Genomic DNA, 20,562 nt, shown 5'->3' with positions numbered 1-20,562 from the left:
TGCATAGTCTCTTTGCTGCTATCATTATGCATAGCACCGAAATGTTACTTTAAACAGTACCTCAGAACTCAGCTCTGCAGGCATCTCCTTGATTAATTTAGAAACACCCAACCCCTAGCATAATACCTTGCATAGAGTATATAATAAATAATTCCAGAATGAATGAATGAATGAGGTTCTCCTTTCATTGAAGATGACGGAGTGATGTCACAGTCTTCTGTTCTTAAATATTCCCCAAAGAAAAAGATTGGGACATTTAAAATTTAACCCTGAATAAGGAACAAGTAGGAGAGAACTCAAGAGAAAATAAAAAGGGGAATTAATAAGTAGCTACAAATACCTCACAGCAAGAATGGAAGTAGACAAGCCGCACATACTGAAAAAAATAATTTTGACGACAAATGACAGAAAATGCATTATGAGCTTTATTGCACCAAAGACACTTCCATATCCTTACACATTTCCATACCCATATGCACGTTCATTTATGTCTTTAAGGTTTATTCGGTGTCTAATTACCAATGCCAACTCAAGGCAAATAGAAAAGTACAATGGGCTATGCACAAAAATACTGGCTCAAGAGGCTAATATGAATTTAAATTTCCAATCTTCCTTCATAGCAGCTTTCCTGGTGTTTGCTAGCTGAATCTGACACACATTTTTTTGGCACTGGAATTAAAATACAATGTTGGTGTAATTACTTTTCCAAGAATAGCAATGGGCACTATAGTTTTTCTAAGCAGTTCCTAACCTTTTAACATTTTAGTGTTTGCAAATTCTTGGAAACACTACAATACATAATGTAATACATTTGGAAGTTATATAAGGCTAGCCAAGTTCAATTTCCCTTAATTTGAAAATATCAAAAACTAGACATCCATGTAGCCTAAGAAAATATTATCCTATAACCTTTCTACACTGAATACCAACTGGAACCATTTTTAGAAGATATTAATTCAGATTTTGCTATAGATGTCTAGCATGCCAGCGTCATCTTCACTGTGAGGACATCCTCTTAGGAAACAATCCAACTGTTAAGTCAATGAAACAACTGTTTAAGGCCGGATGCAGTGGCTCATGCCTGTAATCCTAGCACTTCGGGAGGCCGAGGTGGGCGGATCACTTGAAGTCAGGAGTTCAAAACCACCCTGGCCAACGTGGTGAAACCCCGTCTCTACTAAAAATACAAAAAAATTAGCCAGGCCTGGTGGCGGGCTCCTGTAATCCCAGCTATGTGGGAGGCTGAGGCAGCAGAAACACTTAAACCCAGGAGGCAGAGGTTGCAGTGAGCTGAGATTGCGCCACTGCACTCCAGCCTGGACGACAGAGTAAGACCCTGTCTCGAAAAAGAAAAAACTGTTTAAACTTCCTCTGACCAATTACTAGGCCAGACATGGGTGCCCTCTGGCCTGCTGTCTGATTTGTCCTTTAGTTTAATGTTCCTAGGCCTGTGGAAAGTTTTAAATGTTATGTGTTGATGGGGTGACCCTTTCCCTATCATAAAGATCAATAAATTTTATAATACAAACATCCACGACAATTCTTTTTTAAAAATGGATTTGAGATATACTTTACCTATCATAAAATTCACCATTTAAAGTGCACGATTCCATGATTTTTAATATGTTTACAACAATCTAATTTTAGAATATTTTTGTCCCTCCTAAAAGAAACACTGTATCCATTAGCAGCTAATTCTCATTTCTGCCAACACCTTTCCTAATCCCTACCGGTGTCTGGCAACCACTAATTTATTTTTTGTCTCTAATGGTTTGCCTATTCTGGACATTTTATAAAGAGGGAATCATATGACTTGTGGCCCTTTGGGTTTTACCATAACTTTTTCAAGTTTCATCTATGTTGTGGTATGTATCAGTACTTTCTTTTTATTGCAAAATCATATTCTATTACATGGATATACCACGTTTTGTTTATCCTTTTCTCAGTGGATAGCCATTTGGGTTGTTTCCACTTTTTTTTTTTTTTTTGAGGCGGAGTCTCGCTCTGTCGCCCGGACTGGAGTGCAGTGGCCGGATCTCAGCTCACTGCAAGCTCCGTCTCCCAGGTTTACGCCATTCTCCTGCCTCAGCCTCCTGAGTAGCTGGGACTACAGGCGCCCGCCACCTCGCCCGGCTAGTTTTTGTATTTTTAGTAGAGACGGGGTTTCACCGTGTTAGCCAGGATGGTCTCGATCTCCTGACCTCGTGATCCGCCCGTCTCGGCCTCCCAAAGTGCTGGGATTACAGGCTTGAGCCACCGCGCCCGGCCCGGTTGTTTCCACTTTTAAGCTACTATGAAAAATGCTGCTATGAACGTTCATTAGCAAATTTGTGTGTGGACATCTATTTTCAATTCTCTTGGTTGCCAACTTAGGAGTGGTATTGCTGGGTCACATGGTAACTCTATAAACATAGAGTTTAACTTCTTGAGGAACTGCCAAACTGTTTTCCAAAGTGGCTATACCATTTTCTATTCCTACCAGCAGTATAGGAGAGTGCTAGTTTCTCTCCACATCCTCCCAAGCAAGGTTTGTCTATCCATTTAGTTATAGCCATCCTAATGGGTATGAGGTGGTATCTCACTGTCGTTTTGATTTTAATTTTCCCTATGACTAATGATGTGGAGCATCTTTTCATGTGCTTATTGGCCATTTTTGTATCTTGTTTGGAGAAATGTCTATTCATATCCTTTGCCCTTTTGTTATTGGGCTATATTTTCATTATTGAGTTGTAAGAGTTCTTCATATATTCTGGATATGAGTCCCTTATCAGTTACATGATTTGCAAACATTTTCTCCCATTTTGTGGGTTGTCTTTTTACTTTATAGGTGACATTTGCAGCACAAAGTTTTTTATTTTGATGAAGTCCAATTTATCTATTTTGGTTTTTTTTTTGAGACAGAATCTCACTCTGTTTCCCAGGCTAGAGTGCAGTGGTGTGATCTCGGCTCACGGCAACCTCCATCTCCCAGGTTCAAGCGATTCTTGCACCTCAACCTCCCAAGCAGCTGGAATTACAGGTGCTCACTACCTTGCCTGGTTAATTTTTGTATTTTTAGTAGAGACAGGGTTTCGCTATGTTGGCCAGGCTGGTCTTGAACTCCTAGGCTCAAGTAATCTGCTGCCTCAGCCTCCCAAAGTGCTGGAATTACAGGTGTGAGCCACCATGCCCAGGCTCATTACGATTTTGATCTCATACCTACACTAATTTTGAATATAATCATATACTTAGAAATCCACTGCTAAGCCACTCTGCAGTTCTTGGGGGAAAGGCAGCATACATTGTTGTTATTGCCTATAGATTTAAAAGTTGGGTCAATTTAAAAACAAATTACAATAGTGCAACCAACACTATTTTAGGAGGGAAACCCTCCTAAAAATGGCTGGCATGTGCTATCAGCCATGTCTTAATTATCCATAGAAATAAGGGAGATAGCCTACACAACTGAAATCCACAGATGATATGCAATCTTTATTTCAAACATAGTTTTAAGCTCCCAAACCAGAACTCTAACCAGTTGTTAAGAAGTAGACCACTCATTCGATTGAGTTTTACTTCTCCTGGAATCTGTACCATCACCTGACAGATACTTCCACAAGCTTCAAAGTAGCTTAAAGAAATAAGGCACACAAAAGTATAACTAACCCGAATAAACCTTAAGCTGGACAGTGGGCTCCTTAAAAAACAGAGTAACCCTAGTGAATAAAGGGCTGGCTTTGCTCCTTCATTCCATATTCCAGCCATCAAAAAGTAACTATAAAAAGCCTTTGTTGGCCGGGCACGGTGGCTCACGCCTGTAACCCCAGCACTTTGGGAGGCCGAGGTGGGCGGATCACGAGGTCAGGAGATCGAGACCATCCTGGCTAACACAGTGAAACCCCATCTCTATTAAAAATACAAAAAAATTAGCCGGGCGTAGCGGCGGGCGCCTGTAGTCCCAGCTACTCAGGAGGCTGAGGGAGGAGAATGGCCTGAGGCAGGAGAACCCGGGAGGCGGAGCTTGCAGTAAGCCGAGATCGCGCCACTGCACTCCAGCCTGGGGGCAGAGCGAGACTCCGTCTCAAAAAAAAAAAAAAGCCTTTGCAAACAATATATTTATAAATAATATATTTGTTGAGATGTAAAAATGGAAAGTGACATAATCAAATTAACTCATTTATCAAATGAGGAATCAATAAGAAAAAAAGAATAGATATTTGTTTTATACAACATTGTTACAAGCAATAGGTAGAACTAGAATATCTTTCCTTGTCCTTTCTCTCATCTCCATTTGCATTTAAAATCCTTCAGTCATTCAACAAATGTTATTTAATACCTACTATGTGCTGGAAGTACATATATCAGTAATATATGACTCTTGACTCAGAGGAATCTGAAATTATTCAAGTCTAGGTCAACCTACTAATTCCTCTATGAAACCTTCCCAGAGCTCTCCAATTGGGAATAATCTCTTCCATTACTGATTTTGGATAGTTATTTTATCAACATCTTTATTGGAAAGTTATAAACCTCTACTTTATGATTTAGTTGCTTATAAACATGTCTTGTCTCCAGCACTAAACAATAATCTTCTTGTGGGCAGGATCTGTGTACAAGTAACCTTCCTGACCCCTATATCACCCTGAATATGACCACAATAAATTTTAGTTTAGTGAATAAACTTAAAAAAAATCAAATTTAGGAACACCAGAAGATTAGAATAAACCATACCTTTCACAAAAATTACATCTATGAATTATTAATGCAGAAGCTTATTACTTTAGTCTGGAATATCAGCGATTCTAGTTTCCATATAAATGATTTCTTCTCATCTTAAGCAGTGTGCAAAAAAGAGAGTGGTTACATCTTTAGAATATTTCAGCTCAAGTAATAAAATTCAAAACACTAGAAAGAAAAAAATGATAGAGAAGTTATACTTGAGGAGTATCTGATAACTAAAGAGTATTTTTCTTTTTCTTTTTTGTTTTGAGATAAAGTCTCACTCTGCCGGCCAGGCTGGAGTGCAGTGGTGTGACCATGGCTCATTGCAGCCTCAACTTCCTGAGCTCAAGCTATCCTCCTACCTCAGCCTCCCGAGTAGCTGGGGACTACAGGCACATGCCACCATGCCTGGCTGCTTTTTCTTTTTTGGTAGAGATGTGTTGCTATGTTGTCCAGCCTGGTCTTGAACTCCTGGGTTTAAGTGATCCTCATGCTTCGGCCTCCCAAATTACAGGTGTGAGGCACACTGGCCTTTTTTTCTTTTTTGAGACAGTCTCGCTCTGTCGCCCAGGCTGGAGTGCAGTGGCGTAATCTCAGCTCACTGCAACCTCTGCCTCACAGATTTAAGTGACTCTCCTGCCTCCACCACCCTGGTAGCTGGGATTACAGGTGTGCACCACTACACTCAGCTAATTTTTGTATTTTTAGTAGAGACAGGGTTTTGCCATGTTGGCCAGGCTGGTCTTCAACTCCTGACCTCATGTGATCTGCCCCCCTCAGTCTCCCAAAGTGCTAGGATTACAGGCATGAACCACTGCACCCAGCCCAGTCACTTTTTAAAAAAACATTTAAATAATTTTTATTTAAGAACAGTTTTAAAGATATTACAGTTTTAAAGATTGATAGTTGTAAACATAGTACAGACTTCCAATATATCTGATATCCAGTTTCCTTTCCTATTAACATCTTACATTAGTACAGCACATATGTGACAATAACCAATATTATTATTATAAAATAAAATCCATACTTTATTCACATTTCCTTAGTTCTAACCTAATGCTCTTTTTCTATTCTAGGATCTCACAATATATTTTGTAGTCATGTCTCCTTAGGCTCCCCTTGGCTGTTACTGTTTTTTAGATTTTCCTTGGTTTTTTTTTATGATCTTGACAGTTTCAAGGAGTATTAGTCAAGTATTTCGTAGAATGTCTCTCAGTGGGGATTTGTCTAATGTTTTCCTCATGATTAACTGAGCATATAGGTTTTTATGAGAAGTAAGAACTTACAGGGAGGAAGAACTACAGAGATAAAGTGCCATTTTTATCACATCATATCAAGGGTAATACTATGAACATTTGTCACTGTTAATGCTGATCTTCATTGCCTGGCTAAGGCAGTGTCTGTCAGAATCTTCCACTGTAAAAGTTAACTCATGACCGGGCGCGGTGGCTCAAGCCTGTAATCCCAGCACTTTGGGAGGCCGAGACGGGTGGATCACGAGGTCAGGAGATCGAGACCATCCTGGCGAACACGGTGAAACCCCGTCTCTACTAAAAAAATACAAAAAACTAGCCAGGCGAGGTGGCGGGCGCCTGTAGTCCCAGCTACTCGGGAGGCTGAGGCAGGAGAATGGCGTAAACCCGGGAGGCGGAGCTTGCAGTGAGCTGATATCCGGCCACTGCACTCCAGCCTGGGCGGCAGAGCGAGACTCCGTCTCCAAAAAAAAAAAAAAAAAAGTTAACTCATTTTTTTTTTTTTTTTGCCTCTTTACATACTCTATTATTTGGAAGTAAGTCACTACATACAGTCTATACTAAAGGAGTGAGGAGTTGTGCTCCACCTCCTTGAGAACAAAGTAGTTACATATATTATTTTGAATTTTTCTTCATGGGAGGTGTGTCCATTCTCCCTATTATTAGAGCTTTTTCTATTATCTCCAATGTATTCAGGCTTTTACTTATATCAGTATGGACTGATATATATCAATTTTATACTTTGGGTTACAATGCAATACTACTTTATTTTGTTGCTCAAATTTTTCTAGCATTGACCATTGGGAGCTCTTTCAGTTGGATCCTGTGTCCCTTTAACATACGCAACCATTGTGTTTCTTTTGAGCACTTACTGTCTGGCACTATAAGATGCTTCAGGCTTATATTGTATATTTTCTGTCCCCATCCTAGAATCAGCCATTTCTCTAAGGATCCTTCATTCCTTTACCTGAGAATGGTATTTGAATCTAAGAGCTGAGTGCAAGGTATACTTGTTACTAGTTGGGTATTATTGCTTCCACAGCCACTTCTTTTTACATAACATTTGTTTCCATTTCCAGAATCAAAATATTGCTCAGGACACCCTGAGATAGTGTCTAGGAACAATATTAGAACCCTTTCACTCTGATTTTGGGAAGCCCCACTCTAATGTATCAGTTTTAGTCCCAACAAAAGACACCATGACCATTTTTTTTTCTTTTTTCTCTTTTTCAGACGGTGTCTCGCTCTGTCGCCCAGGCTGGAATGCAGTGGCGCAATCTACGCTCACTGCAAGCTCCGCCTCCAGGGTTCATGCCATTCTCCTGCCTCAGCCTCCCGAGTAGCTGGGACTACAGGTGCCCGCCACCACGCCCGGCTAATTTTTTTGTATTTTTAGTAGAAACGGGGTTTCACTGTGTTAGCCAGGATGGTCTCGATCTCCTGACCTCGTGATCCACCCGTCTCGGCCTCCCAAAGTGCTGGGATTACAGGTGTGAGCCACTGCGCCCGACCGAACATTTCTTAAACACAGGGAACAATTACACTCCATTTAATACTTATCTAGTGGTATAATTCTCTGTCCCTTATAGAATCATAGAATGTTAGAGGCAGAAAGGGCCTTAGAGAATATTGAATTCATTCGTTCATTCATTCACAAATGTATACTGAGGGTCTAGTATGTGCTGGGTAGTATCCTAGGTGATGGGGACATAACAGGACATAAAATGAGACACTCCCTGCCATGAGGGAGTTCATGGTCTGGTAAGAGAGATGCATGCTATTTTTAAAATATCACACAAATAATTACAACAGTGTAACTGTGCTAAGTGTTACAAAGAAGAGGTAGATGGTATTATGAGAGAATACTGCAGGGAGACTAGATCTGTCATGGATTAGGAGTCAGGGAAGGCTTCCCAGAGGAAGCTAAAATCAGATGGAATAGGAGGTAACTAACTTTGAACAGGAAAACAACTTCAAACAAGGGGAAGGCAAAAGTTTGTAGCAGGAGAGAACGTGGTACATTAAAAAGCTGAGAGAATTAGGGGGATACTGGCAAAAGATGAACATGGAAGGAAAGCAACCAAAGTAGTCCTTGCCAGTCATGGTAAAGATTTGGTCTTTATTTTAAGAGCAATGGGAAGTTCTTGAAGTAAAGTTCATTAGAGTTTTAAGGAGGGTGAGATGGGTAGTGACATCTTGAAATTAGTGTTTTGCAAGGATTATTCTGGTTGCTGTGTGGAGAATGAATGTGAGCGTGTGAAAAGCCCAAATACTAGTATTTTTATTGGAATAGCAGAAAAAGATGATGCTAGAGAGCTTGGATGGGAGCAGTGACAGTAGAGATGGGCAAAAGCAGACAGATTTGAGTTATGTAGGAAACAAAATTGAGAAGACTCTGTGACATACTGGATAGGAGACAAGAATAAGGATGGCTTAAGGCAAGACCTAGGTTTCTAGTTTTGCACAATCAGATGGATGATGAATGATGTCATTCATTAATAAAGAAAACACTGGAAGAGGACCAGGTTTGATAGGGAAGTCCACAAGCTCAGTTTGTTCTGAAATATCCAAATGGAGAGGCTAAAAAGACCATTAGATATAAAAATCTGAAGCTCAGGGTGAGAAATATAAATTTGATGTACTTACTAATTTTATAGATGATAACTGAAGTCATAAGCACTGATAAGATAGTTTAGGAAAGAATTCAGAATATGAAAAGAAGGGGCACTGAGTAAGTCAAGTTATTCACAAAATGAGATTAATAATTTCCATTTCATAGAATTATAGTCAGGATTAAACGTCATCATATGTGTGAAAGCAAATAGCAAACTGTAAGAACCCAACCTTTAAAGCATTAAAATTGTGCATTTTATAAAAAACACTCCCATGGAATATATCTATGGCTGTTTGCCTTCTCATGATCAACTACTTGACATAATGTATATATGATCATTTATGTCTTTTAAAACACAAAATCTCTGGCAGTTATAGTAAAGGATGAACAGCTACTAATAACATGAAAAACAGTGTTGTTTTAATGTTATTTCATTTTCCTAATCATTGACTCACAGGTGAAAATGAGGCATTGAGGGAAGAAAGCATCAGGGTGTGGGAGCAGCTTTTATCCCAACCTCTTATCTTCCCTGCAATCGTCTGCTCTCCAGAGCCATTTGGAACAACTCTTTACAACCATAAAAATCCCAAGCCTGCCAGATTTTACCACAGTCCCTTCAAATATACATTAACTAATTCCATGACAAATAACATCTTCATTATAGAAACTGACTCTTGAGTGAATGCAAAACATCTAATACAAATAATTGTTTAACAGATTGTAACCATCAACTGAATGATATTTTCTAGGGGTTGTCCGCCAAAGAATAGAATTATTCTAGCTATAATAATTCTATAGAATTATAACTGATTTCTATTCTTTGGAGAATATACTAATAATCCTCTAATTAGATTCTACCCATATTTTAATCATATGTAAACTCTTAAGGATAAAACTGTGAGTGATATGTCAGTTTTCAAAAGGGTAATACCAGAATCACAAGGATGAAAGGTACACAAGGATCTGCTTCCAAAAGAGTGGAGCTGGCTGGGCATGGTGGCTCACACTTGTAATCCCAGCACTTTGGGAGACAGAGGTGGGCAGATCACGAGGTCAGGAGTTTGAGACCAGCCTGACCAACATGGTGAAACCCCGTCTCTACTAAAAATATGAAAATTAGTCGGGTGTGGTAGTGCACGCCTGTGATCCCAGCTACTCAGGAAGCTGAGGCAGAAGAATTTCTTGAACCTGGGATATGGGGGTTGCAGTGAGCTGAGATCGCATCATTGCACTCCAGCCTGGGTGATAGAGCAAGACTCTGTCTCAAAAAAAAATTGCACAGTTTGTGTACTGCTCAAAGGCACCTGGCTATGGGATCTGAAACGCAGCCCTGTTTCTCTCACAAAGTTTTGTGACCAGGAGCTAGGGTGGGTAGCTGGGGTGGAAGTTGTTTGTGTCTTATTTTACTTTTTTACTTGGCCCAGGAATAATGACTCTGGCACCTTATAGACGAGTAGTAGCACTGTAGAAGGATCAAACACGAAAACAATTATTTGGACTCCGGAAAAACACTGGAGTCTTTTATAACTTGATTTGGGTTTAGAGAGTGGTCTATGTTTTTATGACAAAAGCAACCACTAAAGTGCTTTTATTAACTGATTAGCACTATCCTCAGCTACTAAGAAGATCTCTTTTGCTTGCTGAAGCCCTGTAACTGACAGTATACTGTCAACGTAAAGTCACCATATACACTACAAGCTTTAATATGCAATGCATTTTAAAACATTAAAAATAAATTAAAAATCAAGTCCTTTAAATTTTACCAAATATTGCTATGAAAAAGCCACCAAATAGTAAAAACAATTCTTCAGGAAAGGAAATACGAAACATTCTTAAAGTAGCTGTGGTACTCTGTGGTACAGTGGTACAACCATCTGCAATCCAAAGGCCTCAGTTCAAATCTTGGGCTCTGATCTTAGCTATTGTGTGACCTTAAGTCACTTAACCTCTTTCAGCCTCAGTTTCTTCAGCTATACGTTAACTGGATTAAGCTAAATTATTTCTAAGGCCTCCTCAAGCTCTGACGATTCTCTAATTCTATAAACGTCATGATTATAAATCTTCCTTTCTTTGCATGATCTTCTTCGTTTTCTATACCAGGTATTTTCTAACCACCATTTTATCTCCTTATCCTGGTATTTCTTCCCATTTGTCCCCAAATTGAAATAACCTCCTCCCTTATTCATTAATCAACATATGATTCTCTCTCATCTTCAAACCTTTCGAAACAACTAACTTTAACATTTTCATGTGCAGTTATTCGCTGAAGAACTTAAAGCTTTAATTATTTCTTTGTCCACTGCCCAAATTCTTTGTGACAACTTGGCCTAGAACAAATACTCCAGCTTATATTTAGGTAGTCAACAAGCATTTAAAATTCAAGGCAGTAGGAGGATTCCCAAAAATTACAGATATCCAGGAGGAAAACTAGCATATAATCAAATCAGGATAGAAAAATCCGAAGTAATATTTAAATGAAAGAGGGTAGGGTAAACATAGTGACAATAAACTCGAAGTAGTCAGAGCAGGAGAAATCTCAATATAGGCTAGTCAGTTCATCTGGAAAGAAGAATAAGAATTGAATTGACTGAGGAAATCTCCACATGTGGGGCAACCTACACAGAAACCCAGGTACCAAGGAATTATAATTCTGAAAAGCCTTTCCAGGTGTTTTCTTTTTTCTAGAAAAGAGAGATGGCCAAGAGAACAAGTTTCCTAATGACAGTTTTAGTTACATGTTTCAATACTCTAAAAAGCGTCAGCCATGGCAGTGTGAAAAAATGTCTCCTTAGGAAAAAAACATGACTGCCAATTTAAGTAATTCCTTCAATTACACTAGCTAAAGGGGCCATCTTGCTCATAAAAGATGACTTCAGAAACCTAGGCTAGGAAGAACACTCTCTTGGGAAGTGTATCAGACACCTCCTCGGTTCTCCTCCACACCATTGTCTCACTGTCCCTTAAACACCTTCTCAGTTTCCCTCCACACCATTGCCTCAGCATCCCTGAGGACAACCAGGGACATTATAGAGGGAGGAGGAGATCCTCCCTAGTGACTACAAATTAACTACATACCTGGAGCTTCTGGATTCTCCTACTACTTCCAAACTTGGATGAAATCCTTCACCAGGGCATGGAATCTGGCTTTCCAAGTAGAAGGGTAGGATGACACCACTCAGAACTGTGAGTTAACTCTCCAAAGACTGACCTTTGATAATGGGAAACAGCAGCCAGAGAGGAGATGGGCAGATAAATTCCCTCTCCCTCTTTGCTCTCATGAACTGTTCTATCTATTCTACCTGGAGATATTGCACATAGTCAAGCACATGTACTTGCTGAATAACCAGCTGTGTCTCTTTGAGGATCATCACGACACAATTACTAACATGGTAATCTAATCACCATGCTTTGCTTCTCAGAGCTTCTCATGTCTTTTCCTTCACTCTTACTGTTTTGAAATTGTACAGCCAAATAAAGCTTCACTTAATTTCCAGTCAGTCTCTTGTTTCTGGAGAACCCAGGATACAATAGCAACAAAATCCAAAAAGAAGTAAAGAACCTTGGATTACGACTTGACACACATTAGTTCTAATCTGGCTATAATTGGTTCTGTTATTAATTAGCTATCTGATCTTGAACAACGAACATTCTGAATTCTGTAAAATGGGATAGGAGTTAGAGAAGAGGGACTAAGCTTCATGACTGCTGGGCCCCTTCCAGTTCCAGTGCTTTATGATCCTTAGGAATTAAAAACCTCAAAGCCTCTAAATGGGTCAGTGTGAAAACCATGGAGTCCTAAATATCCCAATTCATTTGACCACATCCATAGTTTGGATCAGCTTTATGAAATACATCTATAACCTAATCTTAGCTCTGAAACAGGGCCATTTTCATTATCATCAGCAGCCAGTGTTATCTGATGTGAAACAGTATATTCTTCAACTTAACCAAATCTCACAAATCCAATAAAACCAGGCCACAGAAGTATAAGACCACATCTGTTCTGAGGAGAAGATACAAATACAAGAATATTTTTAAAAACCGAATATCAAGCAGTATCAAGTGAAGGAATCCAGTCACAAAAGACCACACATGGTAGGTATAATTTTGTTTATATGAAATGTCCAGCACTGGCAAGTCTATAGAGACAGAAAGTAGATTTGTGGTTTGCCTCAAATCGGAAGCTGGGGAACTGTGGAGTGACTGCTAAGGGACATGAGGTTTCTTTTGGGGGTCATGAAGATGTTCTAAAATTATATTGTGGTGATGGTTGTACAACTCTGTGAATAAACTTAAAGCCACTGAATTATGTACTTTAAATAGATAAATTATATGATGTGTAAATTATATCTCAATAAAGCTCCTTTTAAAAGTAATGGGGCTGTTTTATTGTGGGGAGTGAACTGGCTCAAAGGCAAAAATATGTGAGGAACAAATAGACATTTTTCTGTAAGAACAGAGCATTTTTAAAGATTTTATCTTTTAAATGACTCTGGAAGGGGAAGCATACAGTAACTTTATTTATTTCTGTTTGACACTAAATTTCCCCAGCAGCAAAGAGCCAGGATCTTTGGGGACAGACAACAGGAAAAACTTAGAAACCTGTGCAACTGGCAGAGAAGTTTTAATGTGAGCAAATGCAAGATGACACATTTGGTGGGAAGAACCCTCAACTAGCATCAATCACAAACTACAGAAGGGACCTGGGAGTGAGCAGATTATCCAACTCAACAGAACATTTTGGAGAAAGCTATGATATACAAGGTATTGTCTTAAGAGCTGTAGTAAAGAGGGAAATATAAAGATGATACAAATAGATTCCCACCCCTCCACGATTTCAAAGAGTCTTTAAGGGAGAGAACATGCACATTTCAAGGCCAGGTGAATAAATGCTATGATAGAGTCTGCATAGGTTCTAGAAAGGTAAAGAAAGCCTTCATAGAAGAACTGGAATTTTCTCTGGGCCTTAAACATCTGAGAATATCAAGCCAATAGGCTGGATAATAAATACAAAAACTAAATTATTCTACTCTTATTTAAAACAAGAGATATTCTTAGTATGGGTCACTGTATTTCTTTCTTTCTCTTTCTCTCTCTCTCTCTCTCTCTTTCTTTCTTTCCGATGGAGTTTCGTTCTTTTACCCAGACTGGAGTGCAGTGGCACGATCTTAGCTCACTGCAACCTGTGCCTCCTAGGTTCAAACGATTCTCCTGCCTCAGCCTCCTCAGTAGCTGGGACTACAGGCACACATCACCATGCCCAGCTAATTTTTTTTTTTTGTATTTTTAGTAGAGATGGGGTTTCACCATGTTAGCCAGAATGGTCTCCATCTCCTGACCTTGTGATCCACGTGCCTCGGCCACCCAAAGTGCTGGGATTACAGGCGTGAGCCACTGTGCCCAACCAGGGTCACTATATTTTATAAGAGGTAAAGTAAAACTTCATTTATATAGAGACAGGTTTCTGGACAAATCCCTGGTTTCAAATTCAGAAACACCTTTAAAAAAAATAGTATTTAAGTTTCAGATCAAGTCCCTGAACACCTGGCAACAAAAATAGCCGAAAGTGCTAAAGAGCTGCACTGGCTATTTGTAGGAAAAGCCTTCTTCCAATTTGCTGACAATGTCTACGACACAAAGGAGAAAGAGAAGACAAGAAGGAGAGAGCTGTCAGATAGAACAGAGACTAGAAGCAGAAGCAGAGGTTCTAAATGATGACAGAGTAGGCAGCAAGGTTGCAAGTAGCAGACACTGGCACATAAGAAAGCCAGTTACAAAAGAGGGAGAAAAGAAACTCATTCTACAGCCTAATCCGACAAAGAGTTACCAGCTCATAAGCAGCCCTTGAAGGCAGCGAGGGAAGACAGCATGCAAAGAGTGCCTAAGGACATGCTCCTTAGTATCTACTCTAGGAGGATACCCAGAAGCCTGACAACCAAGGCAGTTCAAGGACCCAGGGGAGAAGAGGCTGTGACAGTGCCGAGCTCTACAGTGACAAATTAAATCATTCAGCTTCATGCCCTGCACCATATATATCTACAACACAGAACACTGACATTCCTAAACATGACCTTGAATCAAGAATAAAGATAAACATTCTCTGTTTAAAAAGGTACATCTTAGAAATATTCCCTTCAAAATTAAAGTCAAAATATTTGGGGCAGAAATAATAAAATCCTCCACTATACAGCACACTTATTTTTTTAGTCCCCAAATGGCTTATGCACTGATGACCTAGGACAACAGAAATTTCACTCCATAATGGAACAAGAGGGCAGCTAAAAGACAGAAATGATAATTCTATGAGAACTGCCTAAAAAAAAGTGAGAAGCCACTTAATTACATAAAATAATGAAAAAGGAAAAAATCCCTGGCACACTAACTTATTCTTCAGATCTGAATCTGAGAGTAGTTGGATTAAGGGCTTGAGCTCTAAGAGAGGAACTGAGACAGGCCCCTGTCTGCAAACATTTTATATCCCTTAAAAATATATAGGCTCAGTGAACAGGAAGAAACTGTTTCATATTTTTCTATCCTCCACAGTACTTAGATATAATGTCTAGTACACAACATAAACTTTCAAACTGTAACACTCTCCCCTACCACTTAACAACTAAATCTTATTTCACTGTGTACTTGCTGCTTTTGATTAGCTCAGAAGAGTAAGGCAGTATCCTCTCACATTTTTCAGCTCTTGACACAAAGATACATCAATGGGGAAATCCTATGTCCTTCCTGACTCCCTACTCCATGTGATTTACAATGCAATTTTATCATTATATTCTCTTTTCTCTCACTTCCCACAACTTAGACATTCCAGCTTTTCTCAATATCATAGTGACTTAACTCTGACTCCTTCACAGTCAAAATCTAGGGGCAGATTTCTGGGACAAGTCTCAATGCATTTGAAAGAGATTATGGTTTCAGTCTGGGCTTAAAGTAGACAAACTGTAATGCCCTTGGATGCTCTCACAGCCTCAGTCCTAAAGAAAAGTGTGGGGTTCTCCCAAGCTTCACCAAGATTACTGCTTTTTAGCAGTAAAGGGTGGCCCGTGGTCTCTCACTATTAGTCTGGCCCTTTGGCTGGACTATTATCATTACCCTTTATACTTCTGATACAGGCCATAAATGTGTAACTACTCATCCCAGCCTGTTATGCCAGTCCAATTTACCTGCTGCTGTCAGGGAAGTCCATAAAGTTTGACATTTGAGATTTGAATCAGAATGTTAACTTTTCAAAAATTATTACTCGTTGCATTAAAATAAGCTGGGGCGGGTGGTTGTGAACGTTGCAGGATCTCTGCTTTAAATTTCCAGCCTTTGTCATGGTCTTATCTAATGGTGAGATGCATTAACATTTTCCATATGGTGGTACATCTGAAATACTGCCAGCAGTCACTTTTCCCCACCATTTTCTGATACTGGACGTAATACTTCTCTTTCAAAGATGGCATGCACATGCTTGCTGAACAAATGAATTGTACAGGTACACGAGTGGCTAGGGACAGTTCATTCTTCCTGACCATGTCTTTTGTGAGATGCACAAAGCTGCTAGGCTGCCAGATAGTGAGGTCAGTGGGAAATATGAGAAATCATAAGTTAGATACATGTGCAGGAAATACAATCTGAATAGCCTTGCTGCAACACATTTAGACAGTAGTCTGTATGCTCTTTCACAGTGATTTTATCATTTATTTTCCTGATGTAAATAAAGACTTTATTTTCTTGTTTGGTGATGCCTTTTTACTTTGCAACAAACATTTTTGGCAGCAATAAACTTTAAAAAGTTCATGTTTAATAAAAATTTAAGTCCCAAATTTCCTTCTCAAGTAAGTTGATTATGAATATGTACACCACACATAGGGACCACAGAGATGCTACTTCCAGTATTAAAACTAGAAGACACAGTCTTTCTGAAGAAGTATCAGTATTACTTCAAAAGTTAGTAGCTACAGGCTGGGCTCTGTGGCTCATGCCTGTAATCCCAGCACGTTGGGAGACCAAGACAGGCAGATCACTTGAGTCCAAGAGTTCGAAACCAGGCTGGCCAACATGGTGAAACCCTGTCTCTACTAAAAACACAAAAATTAGCCAGACATGGTGGTGGGTGCCTATAATCCCAGCTACTCGGGAGGCTGAGGCAGAGAACTGCTTGAACCCGGGAGGCAGAGGTTGCAGTGAGCCAAGATTGCACCGCTGTACCCCAGCCTGGGCAACAGAGTGAGAGACTCTGTCTCAAAAAAAAAAAAAAAAAAAAAAAGTATATGGGAAATGTACCTAGGTTACATGCAAATACTTTACCATTTATATAAGGGATTTTGGTATCTTCAAGGGGTCCTGGAATCCCCCCATATACAGAGGGACTACTGTAATTTTTTTTTGTATAAGGAGTATGGTAAAGGTTGAGGTTACTGTACATGGATATCTAATTTTTCCTTGGTACCTTTGTTAAAAAAAATCAATCGACTGTATATATGTGAGTCCATTTCTGGACTCCATTCTGTTTCACTGATGAATATATCTATCCTTAAGCCTAAACAATATGATTTTGATTACTGGTGCTTTATATTAAGTCTTAAAATCAATGAGAGTGAAATCTCCAGCCTTTTCTTTTTCGAAATTGTTTTGGCTATCTACATTCTTTCCATTTCCACATGATTTCAGTTTGTTAGCTTCTTTTTTAAAAAAGCCAGCTAGGAAGAGTTTGTATAGAACTAGTAAAATGTATAAGTAAATCTATCTAGGAATACAGTTTTATTTTTGGTTTTGAGATTTTAAACCATTAATTAAATTTCTTTAAAAGACATAGGGCTACTCTGGTTATCTTTTTCTTCCTGGGTGAGCTTTGGTTGTTTATGTCTCTCAAGAAATGTCACTTCGGTTGTCAAATTTATTGGCATAAATTTATCCATGTATTTATGTATTTTAATATAAAATAGTCTAAAGTCCACCAATGTATAAAACAAATTTTCAGTCAAGAAATAAATATTTTGAAAATTAGGCTTTCTGCTCCTCCCGTTTGACAACAGCATCTTCTTGTGCAGGGCCAGCTGCACCCCTGGGACACCATGGTGAAGGTGAAGGCCAGGGTAAAGGAATTTAGTTGTACTGGGCACCTGGTCACCAGGCTGCTTTTAACTCTGGCAAAGTGGATATTGCTGCCATCAATGATCCCTTTGTTGACCTCAACTATATGGCCTACATGTTCTAGTATGATTCCACCCATAGCAAGTTCCACAGCATCATCAAGCCTGAGAATGGGAAACTTGTCATCAATGGAAACCCCATCACCACCTTCCAGGAGAGAGATCCCACCAAAATCAAATGGGGTGATGCTGGCACTAATTATGTCATGGAGTCCACTGGTATCTTCACTACCATGAAGAAGGCTGGGACTCATTTAGATGGGGGAGCCAAAAAGGTCATCATCTCTGCCCCCTCTGCTGATGTCCCCATGTTTGTAATGGGTGTGAACCATGAGAAGTACAAAAACGGCCTCAAGATTGTCAGTAATGCCTCCTGTACCACCAACTGCTTAGTTTCCCTGGCCAAGATCATCCACGACAATTTTGGCATCATAGAAGAATCCATGACCACAGTCCATGCCATTACTGACACCCAGAAGACCGTGGATGGCCCCTCTGGGAAACTATTGCAACAACGGCTGTGGGACTTTCCAGAACATCATCCTTGCATCTACTGGCACTGACAAGCCTGTGGGTAAGGTCATCCCAGAGCTGAACAGGAAGGTCACTGGCATGGCCTTCCATGTCCCCACCACCACTGTGTCAGTCATGGATCTGATCTGCTGTCTGGAGAAACCTGCCAAATATGATGACATCAAGAAGGTAGCGAAACAGACTAGGTGCAGTAAAACTCATGCCTGTAATTCCAGCACTTTGGGAAGACGAGGTGGGTGGATCGCTTGAGGTCAGGAGTTCAAGACCAGCGTGGACACATGGCGAAACCCCATTTCTACTAAAAATATAAAAATTAGCTGGGCGTGGTGGTGCATGCTGGTGATCCCAGGTACTCAGGAGGCTGAGGCAAGAGAATCACTTGAATCTGGGAGGCAACGAGGTTGCAGTGAGCTGAGGTTGCACCACTGCACTTCAGCCTGGGGAACAGAATGAGACTCCTCTCGGGACTGGGGGCAGAGGTAGGGGAGGTAACGAAGCAGGCATCAGAGCGCCCCCTAAAGGGCATCCTGGGCTACACTGAGCACAAAGTTGTCTCCTCCGACTTTAACAGTTGACACTCACTCTTACATCTTTGATGCTGGGGCTGGCATTGCTCTCAATCACCACTTTCTCAAGCTTATTTCCTGGTATGACAATGAATTTGGCTACAGCAACAGGGTGGTTAACCTCATGGCCCACATGGCCTCCAAAGAGTAAGACTCCCAGACCACCAGCCCCAGTGAGAGTACAAGAGGAAGAAAGAGGACCTCAGCTGCTGGGGAGTCCCTGCCATACTCAGTCCCCCATCACACTGAGAATCTTCCCTCCTAACAATTTCTATGCAGATTCCCTGAGGAGGGAGGCGCCTAGGGAGCCCTGCTTTGTTGCATACCATCAGTAGAGTCCCCTGTACTCAAAAAAATTATATAATAATTTTTAAAATCCTCTTTTACTCTCAAAAGTGAATGGATGATAAATTACATTATCAATTTAGGCATAATCCACTGCCAGTATCAATATCAGTATGACTTTTTAAGATTTTCCTATGACTTTAATGACTTTGAAAGTCATTTTAGCTGGGCATAGTGTTCACACCTGTAATCCCAGCACTGTGGGAGGCTGAGACAGGAGGATTGTTTGAGCTCAAGAGTTCAAGACCAGTCTGGGCAACATGGTGAGACCTGTCTCTACAAAAAATTTAAAAAAAAAATCAAAAAATTAGCCAGGTGTGGTGGCACGCACCTGTGGTCCCAGAGCCTCTGGAGGCTGAGGCACAAAGACCACTTGATCCCAGGAGGCTGTGGCTGCAGTTAGCTGTGATCACATCACTGCACTCCAGCCTGGGCAACAGAGGGAGACGCTGTCTCAAAACCAAAGAAATCTTCAGAAATCTGATGTGTATTTTACACCTACAGCACATCTCAACTCAGACCAGTCTCATTTTAAATGCTCAATAGTCATGTGTGGCTAGTGGCTATCACATTGGACAGCACAGAGCTAGAGCCTTGCTACTCAAAGGATCGGCATCACGTGGGAACTTATATTAGAAACACTGCATCTCAGGCCCATCCCCAGACCTACAGAGTCAAAATCTGCATTTTAACAAGATGACCAGGTGATTCATATAAACATTAAAGTTTATAAGACAAAACCTGGAGCAGAGTTTCCTAGCATGTATGATATGGCAAAGTGTTACAAGTGTGATTAAATAACAATCCCTTCGGCTCTCAAGATGGCTGTGGGCTGTTAGCCCTGCCATTTACCTCTCCTCTGTTTACTACAGTATCTCATGCAAAAATCCTTTTCTTTCTCTTGAAACACAGGAACACAATAAGATATGTACAGGGATGACCGCTGAAGAATCATCTATGAAAGAAAAAATATGGAAATCATCCAAATATCCAGCAATGGTAGATGGGACAAATTGTGATATATTCAAACTATGGAATACAATGTTTGAACTAGATCTGAAGATTAGATATGAAAGCAATGTTTTAAAAGTTGCTTAATATTCAATATAACGTTTGTATATGCTGTTTACGTTTCTGTTAAGTAATCATTTCTCATTCCAAAGACAATGCAAAAAACTTCAGTACTGCTTGACAGTTGTATTTCAACCACAGATATTTTCCCCATTGGAAAGCTGTTTTCATTTTAGAAAAATGGGTTGCTTGAAGATGAAAGTCTTTTATCTTTTTTCACAATTTATTTTGGTTATATGTTCATATATTCTTATTAAATATTTCATACACTTTATTGCAACTACTTTATTATTTCTATATCTTAGATAAATGCTGAAAACGAAAACTTT

General features: G+C 39.9%; 1 protein-coding gene and 1 pseudogene across 2 annotated transcripts in view; one reads left to right on the top strand and one right to left on the bottom strand.

Moving 5' to 3' along the window:
• The window catches only part of FRMD5 (FERM domain containing 5), a 345,313-nt gene that overhangs the window by 176,545 nt on the left and 148,206 nt on the right, over positions 1-20,562 (bottom strand). The gene's annotated exons all lie outside the window — the stretch shown is intronic.
• LOC117070755 lies at positions 17,750-19,064 on the top strand (annotated as a pseudogene).

The sequence above is a fragment of the Trachypithecus francoisi genome, unplaced genomic scaffold (assembly GCF_009764315.1).
Source record: "Trachypithecus francoisi isolate TF-2019V2 unplaced genomic scaffold, Tfra_2.0 Lachesis_group3, whole genome shotgun sequence".
Taxonomy (NCBI): Eukaryota; Metazoa; Chordata; class Mammalia; order Primates; family Cercopithecidae; genus Trachypithecus; species Trachypithecus francoisi.
Note: the sequence above shows the minus strand (reverse complement) of the source record. Positions and strands in the feature narration are given on the sequence as shown.